We start from the raw sequence: 7,122 nt of genomic DNA on the forward strand, positions 1-7,122 counted from the left end.
AAACAAATTTTCCTTTCCAATCCCTGAGCACCCCCACCACAGCTAGCTCTACCAGGATTGCCACGGCTAGCACCATCAATGTTAAGTTTAAGAATATCACAAGGGGGATGATACCAACGAACAAGGAAAGGAGCCTTAGTTGTCAAAGGAGCTGGAGTCATACCAAGACAATGGAGAGTAGCATGAAGACGAGAGGGAATAACACGTGATGGACACAAAAATGGATTTAATTCAACCAACCAGTGTTTTACTTTGGAGCAAATTTTATGTCCATTGACCAAACCTTCATTAAATCTAGCATCATTGTGTGCAAGCCAAAGCTCCCAAGCAATTAGCACAGGATTAGATGAGCAAGTTGGTGAAATTGCAAAGAACCATCAAATTGGTGCAACCAATTAATAAGTACCGCACTCCTTGAAGTAGCAAAAACAATTCGAGCTCCAAAAATGTTGGCAAAATAAGTCCAAACATGAGTTGCAGCTTCGCTAGTATGAAATAGGTGTTCAATGTCCTCCATTTCTGTATGAGAACAACAGTAACATTTTGATATTAACGAGACACCACGACTTCTAATAACACTATCCAGAGTAAATTGCTCCCAGTAAAAATCACTTGTATAAGGTTAATTATATGTTCAACACAAGCAAACCTATGTATTGTAAATAAGATGATGTAAGAGAGTCCTTGTGTAAAATATTAACTTCAATGAGCTAGGAGTCATTGTTTGGAATTATGCTATTTGTACATCGAAAAAGTACAACTTTGTTGACATTCAATGAGGTGAAAAAATTTGTGTGATTATTTTAAGTTTTGTTAAAATTAATGACAAAAATATTGGTCATATCACACGCTGTCAATCAAACTATATTTATAGCAAAACTATGGTATATTAAGTTTTCAAGAGAGAGGGTTTAGTAAATTTTTGTTTTATACTGTTATAGTTGTGGCTTGACAATAATTATATGAAATTTACTCTTATATTTTAAATTACACGTTCTTTGTTGGCATATTTGCATAATGAGTCTTTAGATAAATACCCATTAGATGAATTTTTTCAAAAATTAAAATAAAATAAAACATAATGTGTAAAGTTGGATACTTCCTTTATTAAAGTTGATGTGTAACTTTTTCTTTAAAAAGTCATATAATAATTTTTATTAAATACTAATAAAATAATTATTTTGACTTAAAGATGTTATACTAAAAACATCCAAATTAGATCGTATGATATTTTGATCAACATGTGTCACTTTCTAATGAATAAAGTTATTTCGCCTTTGTATGGTACAACTTTTTTTAATTAATCTATCAGATTCTGATAGATTTTAGTGTACATGATCAATATAAAATTAAAAATATGCAGGGTATACATTTTTACTACCTACTACCTTTGTGGGAAGACGATTTTTTTTTTACCTAATTGCCCATATTTCATTATTTTCCCTTCTTCACTTTTATTCAATATAGCCGAAGAGAAAGGGCAAATATGAATTTTTAAGAGGTAGCAACAAATGTTTACTGACTTTTGTCTTACACGGTTCAAATTGAATTGATTAGTTTAACGTTATATTAAATTGGAAAAAATTACGATAGCGGTTCCAAACCTTTGAATTTTTTTGCAGACTTTACTTTAAGCTTCAAATTGAATCGTCTCAAAACTTTGAATAATTAGCACTTGAAGTCCAAAATAATGGAAACTGTGAGTTGCTCCATTAGTTGACCTGAAAAATGGAAATTTTGAATATTTTTTGACCAATTTAAATAGGGACATTTTCGTCAATGACATATTAATAATTAAAATAAATTAATTAAAATCTAAAAATAAAAAGCGAAACCTGCCCCCAGCCCTTCATCTTTTTCACCCGACCCTAGCCAAGCACCGACTCACCTCCCCAAAATCAAATCAACCAAAAAAACCCAGCCACTATCACCTTCTTCCCCAATTCTACCTTTTTTTCCTCACCAGCCATCAAATTGCTCATTTTCAAAATTCCCCACCACTCACGGTTTTTATAGATTTTTTGGGACCGATGCTGGTATAAATAAAAGGTTAAGGTAAAGTCTATAAAAAATCCAAAGGTTTGGGACCGCTCTTGCAATTTTCCCTATCAAATTTTATAAAGTCATTTGATATGACTCAAAAATTGATTTTTGGTGAAAGTAGTTCGTCGAGACAGGGGCGTCATTTCAAATAGATCAAAATATGAAAGTCAAAACTAAATGTCAATTTAAATGGTTCTGACGCATATGGTAAGATTAACTAAAGAAATACAGTAATAAAAAGCCAAATTACAAGGTAGGTAACCTTTCATTTGAAAAGAGAGATAAGTGTGATAAGTGTGAATATTACACTTATCTCGACCATCAAAAATAGCATTTAGGAGTAAATTTATGAATTAGTTACTTAATTTTTGTGTCTTTTTTATTATTTTAGGAGAAAATTAGGGATAGGACGAGAACGGATGAAAATGAGCAATAATTGATAAAAAAAGAAAAAAAAAAAGAGTAAAGTTAGACATATTTTGAAAGTTGGGGACCAAGAAATTATATTTGAAAAGTTAAAGGACCTCAGTTACAAATTTAAGGACTCAATTTGAATTAAAATTGAAATAAAGACCTAATCACGCAAGGAAAGATTAAATTTCAACAATTTGAGATATACTACTTGAACTAAGATTATGATTCCCAATCATCTTAGAATTCTATTTTAGATATTAATTAGGTCTATAAATTAGAATATTTCATTCCAAATTTAGTGGAGGCTAGAAATACAATCTTGAGCCATAATTACACATTCAAATACATTGAATAATAAATTTGGGATTTGAAGGTTGAACACAATTGGATGGGAGATATTCAAGTTTTGAAGAGGAGATTGACGATTCATTGTAGGGAATTCGGTGTCAAGGAACAACAATCGTTAGGATTCTTTTCTTTATTCTTCGTATCAAACCCGATGATGTTTTTCATGTATCCTTATTTAATTTTTTAATTATAATTGGCTAAATAATTTGTCGTTAAAATAAATGTTGTAGTTTAGGTTTAATATTTATTTAATTCCAAAGATTTCATGCAACTTGATTATGTGTTCATTGTTTGCCGCGTGTATAATGCTTCAATTGCTTCATCACAAATTGATTGATTTGTGATCAATTGCTTCTAGTGTAATGGCTGCTTCCTCTACAACATCATTATAAGAAGAAGGCAAAAAGGGACGGCAACTTGGCTGACTTGATTCTTTGTTGAGCTTGCCTATTTCCTTGTGTTCTACGCTTTAACTGGAACCATCGCTTTTAGAGTGACTTTCCCACCTTAGGACAAGGCAAGAAGAAAGTCTTGCTTTCTGGCTAAGACATCCGATCAATCTGGTAGTACTTATATCTGCTGAGTCATCCAATAAAAGTGAAACGGAGCTTCTATGACATCAGCTACGAATCTATCTGGCTAGATCCTCGAAAATAGGCAAAAATTGATGTTTTGTAGGGCTTTTTACTCCATTTCGTTGACGGGATTTGATGGGGTTGAGAGGGTAAATAATGATATTCTTCATACAAAAAAAAAAAAAAAGGGGCCCAAAAAGACATCGTCCACTTGGTTGGGTGAGTAAACTGCAATATATAACATAGGTGTTGCAAGAGATCGAGGGACACTTTTATATGTTATGTTATCCTGATTGAATTCCTAAAATTAAATGGTTTTACATGTGTATGAATTTACATAGAGAGATTAATAAATATGAGCATGTCAAAATGGTTAGTTCTACTCAAAAGAGACTACTACTTAAAATTAGTTAATCTGATTTTTAACGCATATGAAAAGGGGTTGAATGAATTTTGAATGGTTGAATGTTAAACAACCTAAGTAAAATCAAGAATCCTAACAAATTAATCTTAATAGTTCTTCACAAATTAGGTTAGATGGGTTAGTGTAAACTCTTTAAAATATAAAGACTTGAATTTGTTAATTGGTTACTACATCATATTAATTGAACTAGAATTGGAATAAAAGTTGATAGTAAATATTAGTCTGTGTTAAAATGATACTTGGATTCAAAATTTCACTTTATTGCTTGCACGTTCCGTACACTTGCAGAATCAAACGAACAAAAGACATAACAAAAATGGTAATAGTTTAATATTTTAACTAACATGCACTTTAAAAATAAGTTAAAGATATTATGTTAAAAGGGAAATGTCAAATTACACTCTGATATTTTATTAAAAGGTGATGAAGCATGTAACTTTCAATGAATAGTCTTAATTCACATCCGACATAATAACAAATTAAAGCAAGTGCTAAATTGTTGAACTTGTGCTAGCGCTGCACTAGTAATTGGATTCTAGCATTTGTTGATGAGCTGTTTTTATTTGGGCTGTAATTGGAGTTTTACTTAGGCCCAAACGTTGGAGACTAAAAACGTGTTTTTTGATTTCAAGACTCTGACTACTGGTTTGCCATTAATCTGGGCCGTTCATCTGCTTGAATTGTAGCAGTAAGATTTGTGTGTATTTGGTGGTATAAATAGCTCTCTCTCTCTCTCCCCCCACGCGTTTGAGTTTTTCATTCTTCAAGTTTCTAGGATTCTCGTGTTTTTGAGGGTTTCTTCTCTTTCTGTATTCTTCATATTCTTTCTCTGTAAATCTCTGAGTTTAAATTTGTAGATTGTTTTTGGTAAACAATATGTGAGAGAAATATACTGTGTAGTTCACTGTCTCTTGTGATTGAAAGAGTGGCGAGAGAAATTGAAGAAATTCTTGATTTCATCATACATTTGTACTATTTCTTGGTGAAGTCTTAGTGGAATCGAGTAATATCTACTTGTAGATGCTTAATGGGTGAGTAGGATTTAAGGCTGAACATCCGAGCCTTTGTCGCGGAAAATCCTTTGTGTTCATTTACTTTCGTGAATAACGATTTTGAGACCTACAAGTGATATCAAAGCTTTGAGAAATTTTGTTATGTTATTCAAACGTGAGGGTTTGTTTTTGGTGAAACCCTAATTTCTAAGGTTTTTTGTAGATTAAATTCTTTAAAGGGTTTTTCAACTGTGTTGTTTAGGGGTTAATATTTTCAAATGATTTGTGGTTTAAATCTCTTCTTCGATCCAACTCTTCGTTGGGTCTTGAACGATTGGGTGTTTTCTTTTTGAAACACTTATACTGTTTTTCTTAGATCTTAAAAGTTTTTAAGAAAAACCCCTTATTTGCTTCAGATTTGAAAATCTTTGGTTTTTTCTGAGTCTATTGACGATTTGACTCGTGACTCACCACTGAGTTAGTGTGGTATCTTTGACTCGTACTGAGTGCTGCTGAGTTGGATTGACTCATTTCGAGTCTTTGTGGCTATTGTTGCTGGTTGTTGAGTTGTACTCAGTCATTGTGACTCATGAAGCATTTGGTCAGATACCTCGACTTATGAACTGGTTCTAACTTTCCCACTACAATCCTTCTTTGAAACCTTAAAGGTTCTCAGCTCTAGTATAATTTTTACATACTTTTAATCTGTGGTCGGTTAAGTAGACTGTTCTTTGTCAAAGTTTGACTCGGTTATTACGATAATTGATCTACAACAACTTACATTTGTCCAAGATCCTCTGTGATGATCTAGAAATCTGAGAGAGTTGTGGTTGCACGGATCATCAGCCCTTAAATCTATTAAACTGGCAAATTTAATGTTTTAAATACTTGCTTTTATTGACCATTATACTATTATATAAAATCTTGAATTAGCTGGATTGTATAATTCATCCTATAAATTATGTGAATTGCATATCAAGAAGATTTTGTTCTGCAATATTCTATCTTCTTCTCAAATATGCGCATTTTTACAATCTTCTCATACTACTACAATGTCGCACTTTGTGTATTACATTATTTTGATTCTGTGGAATTATTTTGTTATCATAACTACTGCACATAAGTTCGAGGTAGAAATTTGGAAGGGGATTGAAGATTTTAATCTCTGGCATCAAAAGATGAGGGCTCTACTGTTACAGTAGAGTTGTGCTGGTGCCCTTGATGGGACACGGGGTATTGAAATTAGTGCTTACAGAAGACAAGAACTAGATGAAATTGATTGGAGTCCAATCTTTTTACATTTGTATGATAGTGTGATAAGAAAAATAGGGGAAACCACCACTACTAAAGCCATATGGACTAAGTTAGAATCCCTCTATCTAACCAAGACGATGCCTAATAATGTTATTTCCTTAGGCAATTCTATAATTTTAGATTTGACATCTCTTCTACCTTAGAAGAAAATATCGATAAATTCACAAAATTGATTCAAAATTTGGATAACTGTGATAAAGGAGCTATCTGATGATCAACAAGCTATTGCCTTGTTGAATGTTCTTGGTGATAAATATAGGGAGATTAGAAATGCTCTAGAATATGGAAGAGAAGATTTGACTGTTGCTATTATTATCTCAATATTAAGGAATAGAGAACTTATGCTAAAAACTAAAGCCAAAGACTCTAAATTTGGGAAAGGGCTAAACATTAAAAAGAAGCTCAATCAGAATAAAAAGAAAAATCAGTGCAACTATAACTCTCTAAGAAAAGGGAAATTTCAAACTCCCAGATTTTGAAATAAAAATAAGAGTCAACTGAAATCCAAAAATTAAATCAGGAAATGTTACTATTATAGGAAAACTAGACACCTTATAAAAGATTATTTTAAAAAGATATTTGGCATTAAAGGAAAGCCAAACATTGATGGCTCTGTAGCAATAGTCTACAATAATGAATCTGAAGTACAAGGAGTTGTCCTTGTGACTTTAACAAAAAAAGGCCCAAAAAATGGGTTCTTGACTTTGGCTGTTCTTTTCATATGTGTCTATCAAGGAATGGTTCATTGAGTTTAGTAATTTAAATGGTGGTCAAGTCTAAATGGGTAATGATATGACTTACAAAATAAAGGGGATTGGGAAAGTTAACCTCTTGCTTGAAAATATTCATATTCTTGAGCTTCCCCTAGCCAAATGTCCCCGATCTCCAAAGGAATCTCATTTCCTTAGGAGAATTGAATACTAAATATGAGATTAAAATCCATAAAGAATTTACCAAACTAGATCTCAATTCTAGAGAAATAATCTCCTTACCCAAAGTTAATGGCATCTAT

The sequence above is a fragment of the Olea europaea genome, unplaced genomic scaffold (assembly GCF_002742605.1).
Source record: "Olea europaea var. sylvestris unplaced genomic scaffold, O_europaea_v1 scaffold1619, whole genome shotgun sequence".
NCBI classification, from domain to species: Eukaryota; Viridiplantae; Streptophyta; class Magnoliopsida; order Lamiales; family Oleaceae; genus Olea; species Olea europaea.